This window comes from Mixophyes fleayi, chromosome 10 (assembly GCF_038048845.1).
Source record: "Mixophyes fleayi isolate aMixFle1 chromosome 10, aMixFle1.hap1, whole genome shotgun sequence".
In the NCBI taxonomy this organism is placed as follows: domain Eukaryota; kingdom Metazoa; phylum Chordata; class Amphibia; order Anura; family Limnodynastidae; genus Mixophyes; species Mixophyes fleayi.
The window spans coordinates 45236936-45261351 of record NC_134411.1 but is presented as its reverse complement, the minus strand read 5'-3'; the positions used below and the strand labels follow the sequence as shown (position 1 = coordinate 45261351).

At 39.1% G+C, this 24416-nt stretch overlaps 1 protein-coding gene across 5 annotated transcripts in view; it reads left to right on the top strand.

The window, feature by feature from the left end:
• The window catches only part of MUS81 (MUS81 structure-specific endonuclease subunit), a 109003-nt gene that overhangs the window by 27370 nt on the left and 57217 nt on the right, over positions 1-24416 (top strand). For 3 of the 5 annotated variants that reach the window (XM_075188641.1, XM_075188638.1, XM_075188640.1), the window contains one exon: positions 18779-18935. The exons of the other annotated variants lie outside the window; for them this stretch is intronic. The gene's annotated coding sequence lies outside the window, so the exon portion shown is untranslated. The remainder of the gene's footprint in view (positions 1-18778; positions 18936-24416) is intronic. 5 annotated transcript variants of the gene reach the window in all.

Genomic DNA, 24416 nt, shown 5'->3' with positions numbered 1-24416 from the left:
ACAAAAAAGGAGCCAGAAAAAGCCTAAAAGTTATGTCACTGACGTGGACCAAAGAACATGGTGACTGTCAGCTTGTTGTATATTTTAGGCAAGATGATTGTGACACTTCAAACTGTGTGAGCCTGTGCGTCATTAGCGATATCCATGACCATGTAGCTATAACTGTGCATGCCTTCATTACGGTAGTTATGAAACACTTAAGGAAACTATTGTCAAAATTGGAGTATGTTTACTACTTTAGTGATGGTGCTAGTGTACAATACAAAAACTGCAAAATCTTTTTTAACTTATGCTTCTAAAAGAATGATTTCATCATTCAATCAGAATGAAATTTTTTGCCACATCTCATGGTAAGATTCCATGTGATGGCATTGGAGGGACAGTTAAATGTCTAGCCACACGCACCAGGCTGCAAGCAGTGAAAACCCATCACATCTTGACATCTTTGGACCTGGGCAAATGAAAATGTACATGGCATAAAGTTTTTTTATGTGTCACAAAACTAAATACAAGACTGCAAAACCAAGCTGCATAGCCATCTAGAAACAGCTAACACTGTGGCAGGAACACGTTCTCATTACAGATTTCGGCCTATTAGTAATGATGAGCTACACATATATCGATTGTCATCAGATGACATAAAGACGGGAGGAACCAAAGTTAGTGTCACTATGACCACAGTCACAAAAAATGTGGACAAAAGTGATCTGCAAACTGGAACATCTGGTACATTGGGTATATCATTCAATGTAATGAGGAGGAACAAGATGTGCTGATACACTTAATGAAATGAAACCAATCAACAAATGTGCTGCCCTGGCCTTCAAGAGATAAGTGTTTTGTTCCTTTTATTCACATCCTTTTGTTCACTATCCAAGAAAGTACTGGAAGGCAGTATATACTTTCTGCTGACACTTTAAGGAAAATTTCAGACCGTTCCAACAAGTTCAAAACAAGGGAAAAATAATGAGATTGTTGACTCAACTTCAGTTAAGGACTTAAGTTATGTTAAAGGTTTTAAATTTCACGGTTTCTTGTGTTAATTATGTATGCTGTACAACAGTAATCGAACATCAACTTCATTAATTTTTCTCTCCACTATGAAACAGAGTACCCAGCTGATTTTTTTGTGGTAGTAAAGTATACCTTTTTTAAACACCCCCCAAATAATGGGATCCCTAATGTCAATTGAACCTGGCATTTTTAATGCTATTTGAAAAACGTGCGTTTTTTTTCCGTAATGCAAAACATGAGGCAGATAAAGTAATTTGGTTTGTATTTTTGGATTCAGGAGGAAGAGTTACCTTAGGGGTCCAAATTTTGTGGTGATTCCTTAATAAACACCCGTGATACTTCAAATAAACTGGATAAAAAAGCTGCGATTAGTAAATTATTTAATAAATTGAAAAATCAATATTTAATCAACTAATTGTCAGACAGTCGAGATATTTGGTAGAAATAGTTGTTTTGACATCCTCTCTTAACTAAAAAAATTTTAAAAAAATCTGAGATGGGTGGTGGACATTTCATGTTTTTTGGGGTGATCTGATGTGGAATGACCCTATAAGCTCCTGTTTCACAGGTATTACATCCCCACCCACCTCCATTGGATGCTACCTGAATCCTCTGACAGATGCTTGCGTGCATGCTCTGGCACAGGCACGTTTCTCAACATTTGGTGGGACTGACAGAAACTAACCATGTTCTGTCTGGCCATCTGTCGTGAACATAGAGAACTTACAGTTATTTATAAGGGTTAACCCATCACATAATTGTGGGGAATAAGGGAAAAATCATAACTGCAGTGTAAATATGTTATATCAAATGAATCCATTGATAAGTTTAGCTACTAAAGTGTAAAGGTTGAATACAGAAAGTTTCATGTATGTGTATTGGATGGCTTTGCACATTCCAGTGTGAGAAGATAGGAGTGTCAGCTGTGGCAGCTTCAAAGAGCCCCTGCTGTGAGATATAGCCTGCCCTGGGATGGAGTTTGACACCTGAATAGACTTGCTCAGCATGGTGTATGGATCACAGAGCCCATCAGCTAACTTGGCTATACTTTATATAGACAAATAGATTTCTGTTTTAAAATATGCCACTTAAAATCAATAAAAGTAATGATCAACCACATATTCCTCCATAGCATGATGAAGGGCAACTCATATGTCAAATTCAGAATTCTTCCCCACAGAGAAGTTAAGGAAATGAGTATAAGCTCTACAATTACACTGTATCTGGCTGTGTTTGATATCAAAAGATGGACCAGTTCCTAGGGGATTTATTAATGATAAAATTGGATCTGTGTGACGCTCCACAGAAAAGTTAGGTCACATAGTAGAATTGGTTAGTAAATCAGGCAACCTGCAATTGGTGATTGAAAAAAGTGTTACAGGCAACAACCCCCTGGGGGTAGGAAGAGGTGTGGAAGTGTCTTTAAAAGGCTGAGACCAGGTACAGCAAATTGCCAATTTCCCTTGGCCAGAATATACCACTTCAATGTAAGTTATACTCTGAATCTAATCATTTTTATTTTAAACTGTTTTGCTTGTGTATGTTATGTCAATCTATTAATTGTTTATTAATTATTTTTTTTATATCTGAATGCCTTGTACTTTTGTATATTAAATCTATCATTTAATATGTTGCTTCCTTGATTCTCTAAGGAATCCATTAGCCTGTTAAGAAGAAATAACTCGACCAAGTTAACCCTTTGAATGCCAGTGTGTGATTTGTTGATGCATTTTATTAACATGCTTAGTGTGTGCTTGCATTTATATTTGTGTAACAGTCTGGAGGTGTGAAGAGTTAACCCTTTGTTCGCTGGTGTGGGTCTTGCTAGTCTGTGACCAGCTAGAAGCCTTGTGTGCCAGTTTGGGACAGTATACTGGGGTCCTAATGCCCGTATTTAATAGGTTGTGGCAAATTTGAAGTGTGTGGGGTGTGAGTGCTGTTTGGGGGCAATTCAGTAGGTCTATAACTTCTGTGATAGGTAGAGAGAGACTCCGGGCTGGAATCGTTTGTGACCTCATACAGCAAACACCCCAAAGTCACGGCAGGTGGGAGTATGTTCGTGACACCGTCAAATCTTTAATAGAGTCCAGGATTGACCTCCTATTAAACCTAATTTTTTTATCCTTCCCGTAGGCTTTCCCACTGCCACAAGACACCAAAATAAACTTGCTTGCCATATAATTTTAGCGTCCCCCTGCCAAATTTCAGCATAGTGGAAATATACTGCCCTCTTCTCTTTCTCTACCGTCAGTACCAGAGGCCGACAAGTCCATTGCATGGAATTAATGACCACTGTCTTTAATAATTAATCCAAAACTTTCAATAAAGTCTCTGGGACCCCTGACTGTCCTACTTTCAGAATAGCTCTCCATTCATGTAACCTGTGCTCTGCTCCTGACCTCCTTCCCTTCTACCATGGTGGTCCTAGCTACACCGCCTGCCCTTCTATTCTCATCTCTCCTCCTTTCTCTCCCTTTCTTTTTCTTGCTCCCTGACTTTGATCTTATTCTCTTCCTTTTGCTCTCTTTACTCTCTCTAAAATCTATTTACATACAATAAAATAAATCCTCAGTCATACTCATGAAGAGCTTTTGCTTGCTCAGATTTCTGCAGTGGGTATCTCATGTTTTTTCATTTATGAACCAACCTGTTCTTAGGCACTAATGTTTTCACCTTTATTGCACTGTTCTTGTTACGACCATTAATAAACAAGAGTTTATAGAAGAAAAAAAAAAGCTTAACAGAGTAATGTCCAGTACGGCTCCCCCGCCCTGTCTTGGGTACAGTAAGTAAACTATGGGGGTTATAGAGTGCAAAATATAATGATAAAAGGGAGGCAATGCATGAGGGCATGAGTAAACATTATACTCATGGGAGGATGTGACTGCTAATTGGAACCCTTCTGTGGTCTGAAGTGGTGCATTTGCAAGCCCAGAGACTTCATCTACAAGGGTTACAATCAGGGGTGAGAGATTGTATCCTAAGTTTGTGATATAGATTATTTTTGCCCCTAGAGTGGGTCAGTAGGGTGGACTCTTTCGTTCACTGCGTAGTGTCCTGGAACGGCGACGAGACATTACACAGCAATTTTTTTTGTGGGAAATATTCGTTCACTTTTGCTTGTGCCCCATAGAGACGCAAGCAAAACTGAGCGTTACTTTTTATCATATAAACGGGAAAAATGCGCAGCCGTGATCTTCCTGCCCCTTAGTGTTAGATGGTGAAATGGCAATTTTATAATGCAGGTTAGTTGAAACAGTTCTCCTACACGTCCATCTGCTCAAAGAATACCTCATGACTAGACTAGATGCATGAAATTTTAACCTCTGGTCAACAAGTTTCCTACTAGTCTTTTACAGTAAAAATGTCTAGTAAACGTTGTAATGTATATTTTTTTATACGCAGTCTTTATTCAGACTGCATGTAAGTAAGGTAAAAATTGCTTACTGTCTGAACATTTCCTTTTGTCCTCAAGCAAAACACTTCTTAAAATGTTAAAGGTAGCCACCCACACAATAGTTCTATACATTTTAATAGTTATTCAGAAACAATCTTTTATTAAATCATTTGTACAGACTGAACCAGCTAAATCAAATAATCTTGATATAGTGAATGTGCACAAAGTAGATTAATTGTTTAATTGTGATTTAAACCGGCAGCTGATTTGGTGAGCTATAATGGCGCCTGTATAATTAAAAAGTTCTAACTTTTAATATTTGGTCTAAACAGAGAAATATTAGTATTTTGCATGACTTTGGTAGCATATTAGAATGTATATATTTTTATTGTGTGGGCCTTATACATGCAATTATGAGCAAATGGGGATAAATACACCTTTTCTTGATTTTTCCCATTGTTAATTTCAACGGAATTTCAACAGAAGCCCAGACAATTTCATCAATGCATTTTTTTTGTTGCTCTCATGAGGCTAATAATACAAAAAACCCCAAACTTAGTGTGAGCTCTAACAATGTTATATAGTCCACAAACAAAGGTGGATGCGCTCCTTTTAAAACTTATTTTTTCCTGATGATAGAAATCATGCATAGAGGTATGTTGAAACAGAATTTGAGGGCAGGAAAAAACCTACAGTCCGCTGTTTTGTGTGTGTCTGCTTTTGCATTTTATTTATGTATTTTTTTTTTGTTTGGCTGTATGTTTGCTTGCTTTCTATAGAATATTAACAATACATGCCTACTTCTAAGATTTCTCCCCCGGGAGATCAGGGGGAGAAGTCACGTGACATGGGGCAGGAGGAGGACGTGGAGACATTTCACGCCATCATAGCCCCGCCCCCACTCTAAAAAGCCGAAATTCACGGCATTGAATGTAGGGGGTGGAGCTTAATGAAGCAATTAAGCCCTGCCCCCTCCATTCACTGCCGTTAATTTCGCCAAATTTCGGGAGTTTTGCATACTCTTCCGGGAGTCCGGGGTCACTCCCCGAAATTCGGGAGCCTCCCGGGAATTCCGGGAGAGTAGGCAGGTATGATATTAACTATAGCAATGTTCATAAGCTGTAAAGAAATGGGCATGCCTGGGAAAACAAACTTTGGGGGCTGTGTTCTAATCGTGGAATTTTGCAGTGAATATCATTGAGGGTAGCATTTTTCCGCAGGTGTATTACATTTGCATGATGTGGTATTAGGCTTGAAGTGGGTTAGGGAAAGAAAATGGTGCATATAAAATGTATTTTTTGGTACAAACTTTTTTAGTTATTTTTTATTTACTTCCAAATATTTTTCTTTTTTTTTTCTTCTACTTTTACTTTGAATAGACCCCATGCTGATAGATCCGGCGCACTAACAATATCTGGTGCTCTCTGGACATAATGGCTGCTTGCATGCGAGCTGCGATTAAATCCAATAAACACTGGATTTAATAGTTTTAGTGACATGTTGGTCCAGTGTTGATCTATTAAAGCCGCTACTGCTAATGACATCATCACTTGGGTTGTCAGTGACAACCTATAGCCAGTGATGGTGGTGACCACCATTTAGAGTGTTACATCTCTCTGGGGATTCCTATCAGTCAGTGTTTGCGCTGGTCTTCCCAAGGCGCAGAGTCTAATGAACCCCTGAACCAGGAAGAGGGGATCTGTACACAGATAAAGGTATCAGTAGATACCGTAGAAAAATAGAGCAACCGGTCCGCCTTCAATCCATAGCGGCTGGTTTGCAAATTATTAAGACACACTGGGATTTATGTACAAACAAAAGTGATAAAGTGCAGCATCTCATAGCAACCAAATAGATATTTTCTTTCATTTTTTAACATGAACTATATCAGTCAGAGTTAATTGCTATTTGGTTGCTATGGGGTACTTTATGTTTGCATTTCTGCATCAGTCATTAAATAAACATAGACATTCCAATAACAGAAACTTTAATATTTTAAAAGCTACATATATGTGGGAGTTTTTTCTTCTAAGCAAGTGTTCTAATGTTAGGTAAAGCCAAGCCAGTATTTTTCAAGTTTCAGGGCTCGTATAGATGACCAGACGTACAAAGCACATTGTTAAATGCGCTGTAACGCTAATGATAATGTTAGCAACTAAACTTGTACGCACATTCTATAACTCTGCTTATAGGGCTTGTTCATAAAGGTGGATTTGTGGGTGTTCGCCTCAGGCCAAAATGTGGCTCACAACCAGTTTGTCTATGGAAAGCGCAACCCAAATCTGTCTGTATAAATGAACCCATAAGCATAGTACTGCTTTGGAAAAGGCATCCATTGATTCCTTTCAAATGACTTAATTGATATAAATGTTATAGTGATCTTGCTACTGACTAAAACCATCATCATTCAAGTTATTCAAAAATCTTTTTCAATTTCATTACCTGAGGTTCAGTTTGTTCATAATAGCCTGCAGATGTCATTGTTGTTTTTTTAGTATGCGCAGAGCATGAAGTCAATGAACTTTTAAAAATATGTCATTTTATGCACACACCTTTTCTTTTTTCACTACAGGAATGTCTACTCTCTTTCTTTTGCACAGAATTCAATTGGTAGAAGGGAGAATCTTCCAGCAATGGAGAGAGGGATAGAGAATAGACGAATAGCAGTAGCCTACCTAAATGCATGTTGTGTTGTTCTTTTAAATTGGCAAGTATCCTGGCATAAACAAAGCAATATCATACTGGATAGAGTTAATTTTAAGATATTGCTGGGGGGAACATATATTAGAAGGGATGAAGTCATTACAGTACTGACTGCTGTCACCACTGGCTGAAGAATGAATACAAGGTATTTGCCCAAGCCCATTTCCCTTGCTTTATTAACAGTTTTTTGCTCACAGAAAGCAATGGATAATACCACAGAAAACCTATCTGCGTTATATTCGCATTAGTGAACAAATTCAATGCATCTGGGGTCATTTTCTGGGCTGTACCAATATCCTGCTCCATATTACATTATATATTGGCGTCACAAAACACTATGTTGGTCTCAGTGTACAGCTGGGGCTATGTGCCAGTCCATATAGATGGAGGGGAAGAGGCACTGTAAGGCATCTCAGGACAGGCTGAACAAATCAGGAGTCATTTGGCCAAATTGCCTTAAAAATAACTGCCAGCACCTAATTTTTGGGAATTATTTTTGTTGTTCTCAAAAGCACATTTGCCTGGCTCCTTTTAAAAGACTGTGCTGTGTTCTAGATGTGACTGGTTTTTAAATTGTACAATGTTCTGTCCATTCCTGGCCACTTGCCCAACACCCTTTTAAGACTGGTTAGTACACCCAGAACTACCCTGGGAGTTAATTACGTTTTATTTTAAAATCTTTGTTTCCACCATGTCTTCTTAGTGTAATGCCTGTCTTAGTAATAGGCATTATTTTCCTTATCTATTTTGCTCATCGCACTACACTGCAAGTTTTAAATCTGTGCAGGTGTATTCTGTGAAGGTCTACTTCTGAGCCGGGTTCAATATCACGATGAGCAATGGCCCATTTCACTTTTATTTAGTAAGGGAACCCGTATGAATTAATGGTTTACTAGCTGCATAGACACCTGTGAGTTAATTAATGATAATTCAGCTGCATATCGTTTGCAGCACATGAAAATGAGAGGCCACTGAGACAGTTGGACAATTAAAAGTTGTATGCAAATGTTATGTACATTTATTTTGGTACGTGTTAATTATACGAGCACCACATGGTCTCACGCATGGTAAGTGGGTGCACTGAGCAAATCCCTCCTGCCTAATACTCAAGTATTGACTTCCCATTTCAGTTAGGATAAGTCCCCATTATTCTCTTTTTGACTGAATCCCCCATCCCTCGTGCCCGTCAGCGGTTTAAGAACATTGTGAAGTGGACAGTGGCGAATGAGGAAGAGGGCTTGTTGAATACTAGAAATCTATAGCAGAAGAGCTCATCCTCTGTGTCAGTATCCGAATGACACAAATGGGCAGAGTCCATGTGCCTCCTGTAAAAGAAAGTCTTCTTCACACAAATTTGACAATAGTGTCACAAAACTATACCCTTAGTTTAAAATTTGCATCGAACAGTAGTATGGTGTCACAGACTGTGGGTAAAGATGTGGACTTTCAGCGCTGCTAGAGAGTATTGCTGCAGTACCAGAAGCACAACATCTAATTAATGAATGGTCTTCACCCAGGACTTTGTGGTGTAAGACTAGAGCTTATGACATTAGACACCAGAGGTCAGGACAGCACTGGTTCAAGGTCGAAAGGCTAAAAGGTCAGGGTTATGGGCTTGTCAAACGAGGAGTGACAGGTCCATGATAAATATGCAGACACAGGGCAAGGTAAAGCCAGGTCACTAACTAGTAGTACGTAGAATAAAGAAGCTCCAGCAACAAACTATGCTAAAGATCATCAAGAGTCTTACAATAAAAAAAGGCAGGAAAACTATTAACAGTAACACTGTCAGGAAAAACTATTACAGTATACGAAAAAAACAAACGTACAGTGCTTCCAAAGTGCATTTTCATTTAGAAATAGTTTTATTAATAGTAATGCAGATTCAACGCATAACAGAAATACAATATGTATACGCATATCACAGCAATACGCTGAATCTCCTCCGGAGAATCTCAGGAGGGGTCCCTTCTAACGAAGTCTGCTTGACAAAATGCGTAGAGGGATTGGCTCAGTGTCAGTGATTTCATGACTGTTGTGACAAGCTGGATATGTGTGGAAACTACTGAGCGGAGATATGTGTATACATATTGTATTTCTGGTACGTATTTAATCTTTAACACTTTTAATAAAACTGTTTTTAAATGATAATGCAACATGGAAACACCCCCGTATGTTTGATTTTTTAGAATACTGTTTTCCCATGGAGATCGGGTACGAAAAGGGGGATGCGTGGATCATAGTCTGGTAATTCTAAATGGAGAGTTAACCAGAGTGGAATAATTAAGGATAAAGAAATCATACATTGAACTATCTTGAACATTTTAAGAGGTACCTAGGAAAGATCTATGCAAAGTGGTATATATTGCACACTGCAATTTGTTTGTTATTACAGTATAAAACAGGCACAATAGAGAAAACACAGATGCTCATCATCTGAAAACCACTTTATATCCTATTTTTCAATTAGGGGCAAAATAAAATAAAAGGGAGACAAGAAAGGTCAGGGACATAAAGAAAGGGGAGAGGATACTGATCCAGGCGGGGTTCCATCTCAATAGACTAGTCAAGGTGGTGTTTGATGTATCGACTTCCTCAGCTGAAGGGAAGTCTAAGGTTGATCTTGCAAAATGAATTAGCAGAATTCTTAATTATGCATGTCATGTATTCCATCTGATGAATGAACCCGTATTTGTTCAAGGCCTGAAGAGAAGGAGGTGCTAATTGCTTCCATTCGGCTGCTAGCTGGTAGGTGGCAGCCAAAGCTACATGTCTAATTAGTCTGTTTTGATGGTGCAAAGGCGTAGGTTCTGTGGTGGCAAGAAGAAAGTGTTTTGTAGAGAAATGGACATCTATTTAGACAACTAGCGAATTATATCTCAGCAGCTGACCAGAATGTTAACAGTTTCGGGCACTCCCACCATACGTGGAGGAAAGTGCCAGAGCTTGAGCATCCCCTCCGTCATTGGTCCAACACGCTCAGATAAAACTTGTGTAACTTAGTAAGTACATAGTACCACCTGTATAGGAGTTTATATATGAGCTGTCCTTTTAAACCTGGTGCCTGCTGACATCAGCAGGTCACAGAAGATGAATGAGGGTGTGTGAACATGAGCCTACACATACGGGAGCAGGAACGGGGTGCTGGTGAATGATGCCACCAAGACCAGCATATGACATGCCGCCAAGAGCAGCATGTTGCACGTGTAAGGTTAAATGTGTTACTTACTGTGTATTCATTGCAGATTCTAAGACCTAGTCTAGGAAAAAACGTTCTTGGTGAGTCCTTTCACAGGATGTGAGTATCAGACTAGGAAATAACTTACTGCATTTTTACTTGAGTCATGTTTCCTGCCAGAGTAAAGAAAACAGGTGAGGATGTCTGTGCTGACCCTCTCGTTCTTGGTTCAAAAGACAACACACTTATGGTCAGATACATACTTGTTAGATAACACTGTTTAAAAATTGCAGCTCTGTCCTGATTTAAATTTACATCTGAAAAATAAATATGTTGAATTATTGTGTAGGAGAGTGATATGTATTTCTTTTCTTTGAATGTCAGAACCTCAAAGTTTACAACAAAAACAAAAAAATCTGAAATGTTTTTGTGGTTGCTGTTCTCATATCCCCAGATATGTCAATTTTATCAATTCCCTTGAAGTTAGTAACCTAGGCGTAAATAACAAGTTGCTGTAAAAATCTGGTGACAAAGCAATTATTTAAGCCCAGGTGAATTTAGTAAAAAAGTGAGTATCTCCTGGGTAAAATGAGTTAGGTTGACATCTCTGTATCCTTTGTCATAGATTTCAGATGAGCCCTTTGATGACATTTTCATACTCTGTGCTTCATATGCTATGCTGGAGCACGACTTGAGAAAACCATTCTACAATTAGTGCAAACATTGGGATCTATGGAAAATCTTTATAAGTGCTATTATGAAATTTAGCACAGCACAATCAGAACAGTATACAGTGCAACCCCATCAGCTCCACTCCTGATCATTAAATTAGGCAGACCTTCTGTAGCTTGTGATCAGTAGTTGAAACAGAGCTCTATCATCTGGTAACCAATATACCTGCAGTGCCCAATGATTCGGTGATCAAAATACTAAGTAACACTGCAGAGCTCCATCGTGTGGTGATCATTTTATCTCGCTGAGCCCCAAATGACTATTCTCATACAGACAACGGCCACCATTATCAAACATAGCCTTCCACCTTCATTAATTAGAGGATGCATCCTTACAAACTAGCCTAGGCAGTAGAGACCTCTATCTAGGCTTGGAATATAGCTTTGTTGCTACACTTGGAAAATGAGAATACATTCTATAATGCATGCAGAAGTCATCCTCCTTTGTCAGTCATACATTCCCACCCCCACAAATGCACAATTTTCAGCTACACATTGCACAGTAATAACCACTGTTTCCCATCATACATTGCACAGTATTAATCACTATTGCCCGACACACATTGCACAGTAATAACCACTGTTTCCCACCATACATTGTACAGCAATAACCACTGTTTGTTACCATACATTGCACAGTATTATCCACGGTTTGTTACCATACATTGCACAGTATTATCCACTGTTGACAGACAAGAACTGCACAGTGATAACTCCTGTTGACAGCTATACTTTGCACAGTGATAACCCTTGATGCAAGCCATACAACATTCCAGCCATGCAACATTACTCCCACTGGAGCTTCACAGTCCTTCAATGGAGATGCTAGACACTAGCAGGAGCTCCGTGCACAGGGAATGAAATCCATAAGTGGTTGTCAGCTGAGAAGGTCCTTCCATTCCTTGCCTTAGTGGAAGGCACTGCAATGCTTGAAGCCCTAGTACTAGAGATATCTCATTTTCTAAAATCTCTTGACACTAAGTCAACTGGATTGAATTTCCAAAGGAGTTTACAGGTGGAGGTCATTTGAGGGTACCTCGAAAGATGACTATTAGGAATTTGATGGAAATGTGGTTGAATAGTCAATGTTTTAATGTATTTTTTAAGATTGATGAACAATTCAACTTTATTATCAGAATAACTTGGAGCAAATGTAAGCCTTTATTTAAGTTTTTGTAAGGGTCTTGGACTTGGTCTATATGTTGAATATTACTGCAGGGGGTGTAGAAGTGTTCTTTTTTTTGAGGGAAAGTTTGAATCTTCAGTTTTTTCCCCTTCTGGCAGCAGCCTTCAAGTGGTGCCGTTAGCAGAAATGTAATTTGTATGTTTTTATTGTCAGGGCATTGTCATGGCACCTCCCAGTCAGAGAGATCAGGGATTGCAAAGCTAATGTCATTATGCAATATACATCTAGCACATTCACACATATAGAAAGAATCCTCTTACTTGGAGCTTTCAAGTAAGTGTTTAATTTTGGGGTTTAGTTCCAATAAAACTGTTGCTTGTGACTGTATATGGTTAGTTTTTGCTGTCAAGGAATGGCTGAGCAGTAGCAGTATACAAGTAGCTGCATGTTTACATAATAGCTACAACATTCCACTTTCAATGTCTTAGATTAAAGGGACAGAATAAAAGAAGGCTGCTCTTTAGAAGTGACATTAGTGAGTTTCTACTCCAAATGACTCACACAGATAATGAATGTTGCATTTTTTTTGTAATAAATTAATAGTGATGTATGAGTGTCTTATTATCCTGAAATATAAAACATTGTTCATAATACTTACAAAGATTAGTGGAGTGCTGCCATATTTGACCTATTTCATTACTATTTTTATTGCCAAGGGCTGTTTACTTTCATTTTTAGGAGGTTCAGAGCTTCAAGGGAAAAGTTCACTAACACTTATCAAGGAAATACTATAAGTAGATATACTTCGCTTTCAGACTGCACTGCAAAGAAGGAATTCCTTTTGTCCCAGCACCAGCTACATTTTAATGATAAATACAGTGATTACAGAAACACAACACAATCACAGCAATCCATATTCATATATTGAAACTGAGATTCATTGACTTATTTTATAACAGAACATTACTGTATTTTCATGTTGTGGTCATGTTGGAAGGAAAGATGATATGATGATAGGCTTAAGCAACAGAGGCATTTATGGAATACCTTTCCAATGTGTTCCCCAAAGATGGCTTCAGCTACATGAAGGCTTTTACTACTTTATAGGAAAAGGCTGGAAGTATCCAGATAACCTGTCATAAACACATATAATGTTATATGTTACATAGATTTTGACAGCAGAAAATATCCTACAGGTTAATGTAGCCTGGCTTTTTTGTGTGTGTTTATTAATCCACCACTACTGCTGTGAGACCTGTCCATGGATCCATCACTTTTTCTGTTCAAAATAATAGTTCATCCTTTTGTTGTCTTTCAGTCTTGAATTTTCCTTAACTCGTTTTAATAGCTTTTTGAGATGTTTAAATATGTATATCATATCACCTCTGCCCCTCTCTCCTCTTAGCTGTTGTGGCAAAAGCCCGCTACTGCAGAAGCACACGCGAACAACTTTTTCCTTTTTACGTAGTTTTATTGTCAGGATGGTAAATGTTTTGACACCGTACAGATTTCACAGCATTTCTTGGAGACCCTAAACGCTAGCTAGACATAGCTCAGCTCTCTCAAGACCAGCCAGCTTCCCCAGCATTGATCTCCGTGCACAAATGATATAAACAAGCTTTTATACCCGATATTCCTCCCCCAGCCTTAGCTTGATGGACAGGTGACACACCTACCTTCTCTTTAAAAGGAAACGCCCATCACTGGCTCTGTAATTCAAACAGACACACCCTGTCTGTTTGCTGAGAGGAAGGATTTCAAGTCATGTAAGTTAAACCAAATTTAAATTATTGCTTTTCATACATAGGTCTTTACATTCAATCTAGGTGCATTACTGCACAAATGTTTTACTCTACTTCCCTGCTTTCTCTGCATATTGCCAGCTAAATGCCTCCTTTTGTTACACTGTATAAGTTGTTCTTAAAGTAATTTCTGATAAGTTGTTATTCAGCCAATGCGCCATTTTAGTAGCCATTTGAAGTTCTTCCTATTTTATTAATGTAATTTTGGAGCCTTTATGACAGTGAGGGACAACATGAAGTAGCTGGAGGGAGTGCACTATGCCACAGGACGTCCCTGCACTGTGCAAAGGAGGTCACGTGACGCGAGAGTCAGCTGCCCTCGTTCTAATACAATCAGGAGCAGCCGGCTGGGGGGCCACAAGAGAAGGCTCACCATGGGCCACCTGTTGTCCACCGCTGCTCTAGATTTGTAGACAGTACTCAAGGTGAGGTCATACCAGTGACCTGTAAAGTGGCAATATAACCTCCCTCTTCATGCTACTAATACCTCTTCCTATACTTTTCACTCTGCTTGACTACACTGCTTGCTTACCTTGATATCAATCATGTCCCTTTGCTCAGTTTTCATTGACTAATATTATTATTATTAACCTATATTGAAGGTTCCACAAGATTTCCGCAGCGCCATACATAATACAAATAGTGGACCATACAGGGTAAAACACTACAGAACAATAAACGAGTAAAATCAAGACTCAATAGCTCCAAGCATAGCTAGTATAGTCAAGTTGGAGGAGAAGAAATGGTATAGAGACAGGAGATAAAAGGGACTTGCTCATAAGAGCTTACATATAGAGTGGGCAAACAGACAGCAGGCACAAGAACATGAGAGAAGAGAGGTGAGGAGAACATGCACGGAGAAGGTTAGGAGGAAGGCTGGTAGGCTTTGAGGAACACATGCCAGTTTTGAAGGTGCACAGATTAGGGGGCAGTCAGAGCGATCGAGTTCATTCGTGGAGGGTGGCAGCCTGGGAGAAAACTTGAATTCTGGTATGGCATGAGATGATCAGAGTGGAGGAGAGGCGACAGTCATTGGCCGACCGTAGGGAACGGGCGGGAGTGTAAATGAAAAGGAGGTTGGAGATACAAAGGACAGTGGAGTGGAAGAGAGCCTTGTAGATAGGGGTGAGGAGTTTGAAAATGATTCCGTAGGGGAAAGGGAGCCAATGTAAGGCAAGGCAGAGTGGGGAGGCAGAGGAAGAACGTGAAAGGAAGATAAGCCTTGCAGCCGCATTGAGTATAGAAGGAAGTGAGGCGAGATGGGAGCGGGGGAGGCCAGTGAGGAGAAGGTTACAGTAATCGAGACGGGAAATGATGAGTGCGTGGATAATGGTTTTGGTGGCAACCCGAGATAGGAAGGTGTCGGATGCGGATGATATTACATAGTTGGAAGCGACAGGATTGGACAAGGCATTGATTGGGGGGGGGGGGGGGGGGGAGGAGGGAGGGAGGAGTTGAGGGTGACACCCAGACAGCGGAGTTGGAGAATAGAAGAAATGTAGAGATCATGGTGGGATGGTGATTTAGAGGGAGGGGAACACTCCTGTCCTGTCAGCCAATTCTTTATCTGTTCCACTATCTTTTTATTGGGCATATTGTATTAAATGCCTTGCTAAAATATATTTAAGCTATATCCACTGACCCATAGTGATCTTTCAATGTATTTACCGCATCCAATAAAATCATTAGTTTTGTTTGACATGATCTACCAACAGCCATGGATCTTGCATTTTGTTTGACTGCAAATAGTCTACAATTATTTTTTTAGTGATTCAATTAATTTCCCTACTAATGATGTCAGAGTCGCAGGTCGTTACTTAACATATTCTTCCACACTGCCTCTGTTTAGTGGAATTTAATTTTGCAGTTTCCAGTCACTTGGAATTACACTTGTCAAGAGCAATTGGTTAAAACTATTTGCTTTGTGAAGGCTTGACGGCCATCACACTAGGATACGCTTAGCCAGTGCTCCACATGAAATATTATATAATCTTAAAACATCAGGGATTCCATGTCCCTTTTTTGAGCATTGCAGGTAGTTTTCTCACACTTCTAACCAAAAGAGCCACTTAAGGTCCAAATATTTAACATCCGGAGGCCTGGCAACTTGCACCAATTTCTTGACTGCTGGTCGACAGAAACGCATCTCGATAGGCTGTTATCTACGTGGAATGTGGAGATGGCTGCTCTTTAGTTTAACCTTGTGTCCTACCTCCCACATTTTCCCAAAAATATATAAAATCTTAAAATGTGTGAATCCAGTGGGAATTTATAGCACTGGTGCCAAGGAGTCACAATAAGGACAAGGTTGTTTAAAATATTTACTGAATACCATTTGAATTCAGTTCTTGGACCCAATGGGCCAGATTCATCTTGCAACGCAACATGATCACAATTTGCATTTTTTTTTTTTAAATCAGATGGAAATTTTACACCCTGTATTCTCAAGTACCAGTGGATCTCAACAAATGTTTCCATTTGAATACAAGTATAAGTGCAGACTGCAGGAGGCGCACAATGCATGTGTAACAATGTAAAGTCCCATCAGAATACATGCAAAAACATTTAAATACATTAACAACTCTTAATACTATAATCATTAATAAAAATAAATTAATTTTTTTTTGTATTATTACATATATCAGGATATTCTTAATGCCTTCTGTACATAAATGTGTTTTTACAGTTTCTCTTACTAGCAAACACATGTTCTGGCATGCATACACATCCACCATCACTATCAATTGGCACTTACCTGCCCTGTGAATGGAGGGACCATAGCCTACTTCCTCCTAGTGTAGTCTGACATGTTGTGCCTCCTCCTGAGCATATTGCAATTTGCTGATATGTGGATGCTTTTTGCATCAATCCCTATTCACCTAAACTGGCGCCTTAGGCTGGTGCCGATTGTGCTGAAATTACCTTTCTACTTTCCCTTGCCCCGAATCCTTTTCTATGCACTTCCACATGACAAATTACCCTTAAAAAAAATCGAATTCCTTTTCTCTTTCTATATGAACACTATCCTATAATGTTAAAGGGCTTTAACCACTTGAAAAGAGGAAAACTTTTTGCTTCATTGTCTTGAAAGCAATTATAGCAAACCTAATAGGCGATATTACTGCCCAGCCACATTATCTTTGAACCCATAGAAATTCATAAGGACGAGGGAGGCGAATATCTAGTTCTAATAAACAAAGTCAGTCTTCTTATGGCCCTTACCAAGATTTTTCTCTAAACTAGGTGCCAATTTTCAGTGGTTAGAAAAAGGGAACTAATAGTAGCAGATGACATTAATACAGTCTTACACGCAAATCTAATGACCATATTGTCATTATTCATTAGGAAGAAAAAGATGTACATAATTGTGCGAGTTACCGGCCAGTCTTCTTGCTGACTAATAGAACAAGACAACCTGGTGTTTATTATATTATTTTGATAAATGGTCTTTTTAGTTGTTTGAGTGAATTACCCTGCAAGAAGGAAAAGACTAACCGGATATCATTTATGTAGAAGACAGCCGTGTTGTACATTTTTTACTTTTGTAAATTCTGTGAATTGCCATGTTTAATATTTTTTATTAATTTGAAATGTCTCCCTAACATTACCCAAGTACCCAACATTTCCTACAAACTAAGTCACATTCCGTTACTTACTACTGTATCATTGGTAAATGTATTTTACATCAGAGTATTGTAGTTTACTAATTTTCACAAAAAAGTTGGGAGGTAACATAGTAACATAGTTGATGAGGTTGAAAAAAGACACCAGTCCATCAAGTTCAACCTATTTTGGATCTCCTGCAATCCTGCACTTATATTTGAAATTAATCCAGAGTAGGCAACCGCCCATCTGTTTCAATTTTGAAAATCCCCCCAGACTCAATATTGCAATCCAATTTTTACCCTATATCCACTACTATCCTTTATTTTAAATTAACGGTCGTATCCCTGGATACACCTTTCCATAGTAACATAGTTGATGAGGTGTTTTTTTTTGTACAATGACCTAAGCTTAGGACAGTGGCGGAACTACCACTGGTGCAGTGGGGCCCATGGAGATAATAGGGCCCGCTGCATTTGGAACTGGCGAGCTGTGGCCCCGTTTCCTTCCTCCCCGTTTCCCTACTATAATGCTATTGAATCTGTCACTTTCCTCTTATTTGCGCATTAATACAAAGGACATTTCCTGCGAGCTGGGATGGAGAAAAACTGACTGAAAAAGAAATTAAACAAAAAGGAATTTCTGGAGCAAATATGAAGTTGAAGGATACTAGCTTGAAACCATACTTGCGCACTTTAAAACTCTCCCAGCCAGGAGATCTCAGAGTGGAGGTCAAGTGGTGGGGTGAGTGGCGTTGCGGCAATTTGCATAATTTTGTCCCCGCTGCGAAATGTCTTGCTAAATGACTCAATGTGCCACAAATCTAATCTTTGAGGCCCCCATCCCATCCACTTCATTAGGAAGTAGGCAGAGTCTGGGAGAAAGGTCAGCTCTTCTGGGGGTCTGGGACAACTACCCGAAAGTATCCAGGAAAATAGGCAAGTACGGTTAAAACATTGATGTAACACGAGTGAGTCTTACCATTCTGCTCCCTGAGGCAACAAGTGAAGTGGTGTCATTACCTCTTACAGAAACTAACATTTATGTAAGAGTGTTGTACACTATAAAAGCTATACGAATAATTCATATAAAGAAAATGGAAGTTAGATTTTTGCAGCAATCACATGGAAAAAAATCAGGTGTGTATTTGTTGGCATAATTCACTGTGGAAACGCAATATGAAGAATGTTGATATTTATCTTTTCCCCTTTTTATTTTCCTCAGACTGCTTTTAATGATCTATAATTCTGGACTATCCTGGCAACCACAGTCACCTGGCACATGAGTGAGCAGAGAGGTTTTGGAACTGCAGCCTGATGTATGCCTGCATTGTGACATCCTCCTTCTGCCCCCTCTGCCATCACATGACATGTTGAGAACTGTGAGTCCATATCTGTGTAGCAGATTGACTGTGATTGTGTCTGCCAGTCATTTTTGTTTTACAGGGAGCTTTTTAAAAGGAGATAATGATGTGTATGAGGATAGTTAAGAAAAATGACTACATGCTTAAAAGATACTTAACTTGATGTTTAAAGAAAAATATAGCAAGTTATGAGTAAAAAGGGGTGCATTCTAATGTGAAATTGCCAGTTTGATGTACTAAAATTAACTAATTTGTTCCTGTTATGTCGTATAGCCTATGTACAGATATTAACTGAAACTCTTAGGCATTAAAAAATGCTTTACTGTGTCTGCATTACATAAATGCCAAGGGATATGACATTTCATAGACCTAGAGACACAGTTTGCCCATTTTGCTGCCCAAATACCTTTCATAGACTGCTTTAAAGTACAAACAGAAAGCCAACACAAGAGCTATTTTTAAAGTGGTGGAAAAATGTAGTAGAATGTGTTATTTTAACTTAACATGTCCATGTCAGGAGTGTGAGTTTAAAGATAGTAGCAGTCTAAGGAACATGATGAAAAAGAACCAACTCAATGCAGAGTAATAAGGGGTAAAAAAAGATTATAAATATATTATATATATTTTGTGACACGGGCACACTTCAGGTGATGCACACACAAACACCTTCTTGCTTTTTTACTTTGCTTTTATTGTCAGGATGGTAAAGTAAATTGACAGCATAGACTTTCACACTCTTTCTTGTGACCATAATCATGGAGAGACAGAGACCAACTCCCTAGCCACCGATCGCTATCTGGCATCGCTCAAAAAATGAGCAATGAAACAGACATGTTTAAATAGTTTATACTCCTCCCACAGCCCTAACTTGATGGACCCATGGCAATTCCACCTTACTTTTAAAAGGCAGTTCACTGCAGGTGCTCTGTTTGATTACAGACACACCCTGTCAGGCTGCTGCCTGCTGTCTAAAAGATGTTTGTTTAAACCACTTCAAAATATAAGTTAAATCAGACACTTTACTATTATTTTGTCACACATATGTCCTCCACCTGTATCTCTAACGTAGGTGAACTACTGTACAAATGTGTATCTTTGTTTTCAGCTTTTCTCTGCAGATTGCAAGCTAAGTAACATGCTGTAAGAATGCTTTCAAAAATGGAAGTGTTAATAGTTTATTTTTATCAATTAACAAAATACAAAGCGAATGAACAGAAGAGAAATCTAAATCAAATCAATACTTGGTGTGACCATCCTTTGCCTTCAAAACAGCATCAATTCTTCTAGGTACAAATGCACAAAGTCTGTATGATTAACCAATCATACCAAACAGGTGATAATGATCATCATTTTCATATGTAGGTTGAAACACAGTCATTAACTGAAACAGAGACAGCTTTATTTTAGGCTTAAAACTGGGTGAAGAACAGCCAAACTCTGCTGCAAAGGTGAGGTTGTGGAAGACAGTTTCATGTCACAGGTCATATACCATGGCAAGACTGGGCACAGCAACAAGACACAAGTTAGTTATACTGCATCAGCAAGGTCTCTCCCAGGCAAAGATTTCAAAGCAGACTGGGGTTTCAAGATGTGCTGTTCAAGCCTTTTTGAAGAAGCACAAAAAAACAGGCAATGTTGAGGACCGTAGACGCAGTGGTTGGCCGAGGAAACTTAGTGCATCAGATGAAAAGTACATCATGCATACTTACCTTTGAAATTGGAAGATGTCTAACAGAGCCATCAGATCAGAACTGGAAAAAAAAAGTGGGGCCCAGGTATACTCATCTACTGTTTGCCGAAGTCTGTCCAGAAGTGGTCTTCGTGGAAGATTTGGGGCCAAAAAAAGCTATACTTTCAATGTAAAAACAAGGCCAAACGACTCATCCATGCACAAAAACATAGGAACTGGGGTGCAGAAATATGGCAGCAGGTGCTCAGGACCGATATGCCAAAATTTTAAATATTTGACTGTAACAGAAGGCAGTTTGTTTGCCGAAGGGCTGGAAAGCGGTAAAATATTGAGTGTCTGCAGGCAACAGAGAAGCATGGTGGAGGTTCCTTGCAAGTTTGGGGCTGCATTTCAGCAAATGGAGTTGGGGATTTGGTCAGGATTAAAGGTGTTCTCAATGATGAGAAATACAGGCAGGTATGACTTTAGACAATATATACTGAGTAATAGTATCTATTTGGATTTATCTATTTAGGGATGTTTTATTATTTCTATACCTAGTGCAGTTGTTTCATCTTTTGCTGTACATCTTAGAGAACTAACCACAGATCTTGTGTGAATGTAGGCTCAAATTCTTCTGTTTCTTCATGTAATCCCAGACAGAAGCAATGTTGATCAGGGCTCTGTGGGGGCCTTATCATCACTTTCAGGACTCCTTGTTCTTCTTTACGCCGAAGAAAGTTCTTAGTGACATTGGCCGTATGTTTAGGGTCGTTGTCCTGCTGCAGAATAAAATTGGAGCCAATCAGGCGCCTCACTGATGGTATTGCATGATGGATACATATCTGAGAGGTGCACCCTATCACTTGAATCAAGTACAAAAACACAAGGAGAAAAAAAGAGAGTGTATACAGGGGCACATTGGGATGAGAATCCAAATATGTTAACAAGTGTAATCTTTAATCAACACATTTAAAACGTAAAAACATCCTGATGTTAAGAAAGCTAGAGAAATATAAAGCCAAAGAAATGTGATACTGTGTGAAAATAAAATTGCAGATCAATAGCCCTGTTGTTCTCTACTAATTAAAAGATATGACACTCATGTTAGTGTCTCCTGTTTTCATATTCTAGCTATCAGTGTAGAATGTGCTAAATAAATGATAACTAGAATCTGATTGGTTGCCATAGGCAACATCTCCACTTTTCAAACCTGCCGAAAACTCGCAGCTTGTTACCCCCAGCTCTTGTAAATGTTTGTAGTCAGCAACCATATGTTTGCCTGTATAATGGAGAAAACATTTGAACATGGAACTACAACACTGAAAGTACTGTTGCCCAACAGCACAAGTCAGACCGAATTTATCATAACTGTTTTCATTTCAAGGCACGTCCTTTCTTTTAGGTATAGAATCCTAGAACTCACTTAGTTCATACCTCCATCTAATCTGCAGAAACAACCTCAATTACTTGTTTATCTAAAGGTCTTGAAAGAACTGAAAATGCAGGTAGATATTTCTGGTTTCTGTAGTTTATGGATTCCTTGAAGGGACAAAGAATATTTGCATGGATGATAGAACAACTCTGTGTAGTCTGTTTGGTATAGGATTCCACTGCATAAAACAAGACTCAACTTTTACAGAGACTCTATAACATAAGGCTTTTCACCAAAGCAATTTAAAATTTTGGTCAGCCTTCCAACTAGCCTGAATTACCATACATCTAGAATTACAAATTATTGTTATGTTTTTGCTGCTGTTTTTCTGTTTTGCTCTGTGTCCGAAATCCATTCCAGATTTTGATAAATACAAGAGTTGTTGTGTGTCAGTTGCTGAACAACCTTACTCACCCTGCTTCCTGAGTTGCTAATGAGGATTCCACATTGCAGCTTATTACCAGGTCTTGCTAGACTTATCTATGCTCATTACTTAACAGCTGAGTAGCCATCACTCTCTGCTCACAAGCTTTCTACCCAGCATCTGAATAGTCACTCTTTCTGTGCATATGGTTTCTACTCAGCAGCTGCTTTGACAGGACCTGCATCAATATACTCATTGCCATTATTGCCTTGCTGGTGTTAGGTTTATCTAGGCTAGTTCCTGCAGCATTATCCTGAAAGTTGATTATCTTCTGCGGCTGGTTTTCTGTGTTTGTCCTTGGCTTTGTTTACTGGACCTTGCTGTTGGATCTCTGTTGCCCTTGAACCCCTGGCCTGTTTATTGACTTTGTGTACCTCTCCTGTCATCTGACCTGACTTGCCAATTGACCATTCTCTTTTATGTCCTGATTGTCTTGTTTTGTCTCCATGTTGCTCGTCTCCCTAACTAACTAACTCACTTACAACTAATAGCAAACATACGCTACTGGGAACAAGTCCAGGGGGCATCTGAGTACCAGTGAGCAGTATTGTTCCGGGAAAGGTGGCTGTTAATGGTGAAAAACATCCCGCATCATAAGTTCTGTTTAGGGGTTATTAGTTGCTGATTTTGGGATTCATAAAATTTTTTTGTCTGTTTCCCCAAGTGTCTGTTCTCTCATTTTCTACTACTAAGAAGAACTGGAAGACCCTAGATTACCTTCAAGGTAGAGTCAACCTGCCAATGTAAAAAGCACAGACACTTCCCAACTGCTACATAAAGTCTTACTTGACCGAGAGCATGTAAGTCTTCAATATGAAGCCCCAATGAAAAAGAGCACTTTCATCCTGGTGCAATAGAGATGCTGCTATAATAATGTGGCTAGGTGATGTATCCTGTTTTCTATACATAATGTTCGGAATCACCTTCTAATGGGCACAGTGTTTTGGTGAATGGTAATGGAGGTTTAAACAGAACTCCAGTTTGCAAGTTGAATATCATATGAAACATTCAGGGCATCCCTTTGGTCAAACACTATATTCATTCAGGTTGAGACTCCATAATTATCCTTGATTGTTAGAACTAAAAATACAGGATCTTGCTTGGACTTAGAGTATATGATCTTTCTCTACTGGGACCAGTAATCTTTTGTCAGAAACTAGAAATAATCCTCCTGGCGCAATCATAAGCTTAATGCGTCCATCTAAAAGACCAAGACACTTTGATAGGGTGACTGAATTTCATTCAATGACCTCAATTCAGAGATTTCACTTTCACTTCTCTTAATTTAGGCCCACAGTCGATACAGACAGAAATGACCAGTAGAGGGCAATAGAGAAACCGCATAGTGAGGTACACGGGTGATTGTGTTACCCTGGTAACTAACTACAGACTCAGCCAACTGCTTAATTACATTGATGAAAGGCACATGATCTGAAGACTGGAAAACCGCAAATCTGTAAACTTTCTTTATCCTTTTACCTGTAAACACTGCAAGTAGGACCCTCTTCACTGTTCTTGTAATAGCTCTTTATTGTTACTATATCTTTAATTGGTAAACTTGATTTGGCAGAAAACCGGAATCTGTTGGTGTACAAGATAAACAAATAGTATTTATTCTCTACAGAGCAATGATGAAGTGGTATTAATGCAGTCTCTTATAAATGCTCATCCACTTGACAAAGAAGGTGACCACTTGAGCTCCAGACACAGAAGAGAGAGCTTGTAGCTTCATAGTGCCCAAAGACATATACATAGGTTTTTCAGGCATTATTTACTGTAGCACATATTGTGTTAGCTCAGGCTGAGTCCAAACTTGCAGTAGAAACTGATTTGCAGTATGATAATAAAGCAGCCTGACTAGACATCGCAAGACAATATCCAGAAAAATGACCCTGTGATTCTTGACAGATACTTACACTTACTACTCCATGCACCTGTCATTGCACAGTTTTATATCTGCTGTAGTGTGGT